At 23.5% G+C, this 446-nt stretch overlaps 1 protein-coding gene across 1 annotated transcript in view; it reads right to left on the bottom strand.

The window, feature by feature from the left end:
* LOC107621794 (truncated transcription factor CAULIFLOWER A-like) overlaps positions 1 to 446 on the bottom strand; it is a 10977-nt gene that overhangs the window by 625 nt on the left and 9906 nt on the right. The window lies entirely within an intron of this gene.

Genomic DNA, 446 nt, shown 5'->3' with positions numbered 1-446 from the left:
CTTTAAAAAAAAATTATCCAATCAAGCCAAATTTTGTTATGACATCTTAATGTAAAAAAAAAGTAGGGTTGAACTCTTTAACTACTTCTCTTCACCATTTGCTAATTATTAACTATATGGCCAAAAGAAGATATAACTTTCTTTGCTGGACATATATATTATATTTGTAAGAGATAAGAGTTTTCAATCTAGATATCAAGCAACAGAATCTAGCAGCAAAGATTTCGGGTAGAAAAAGAGTATATACTCCCTAATAATGTGCATATATACCAAACTAGAGAGCTATTTTTGCAAACTTTAATTTTTATCAAGTATTAAGGCTCAGTTGCTAACGTTTTTATCTTTTAAAAATAATTTATAAAAACTAACTTTTAAAAAATAATTTTTTAATAATTATAGAATCTGATATTTGGTAATTAAATTAAAAATAATTTTTAATAAACATA

Source organism: Arachis ipaensis, chromosome B10 (assembly GCF_000816755.2).
Source record: "Arachis ipaensis cultivar K30076 chromosome B10, Araip1.1, whole genome shotgun sequence".
In the NCBI taxonomy this organism is placed as follows: Eukaryota; Viridiplantae; Streptophyta; class Magnoliopsida; order Fabales; family Fabaceae; genus Arachis; species Arachis ipaensis.
This window is presented reverse-complemented; position numbering and strand designations above follow the sequence as displayed.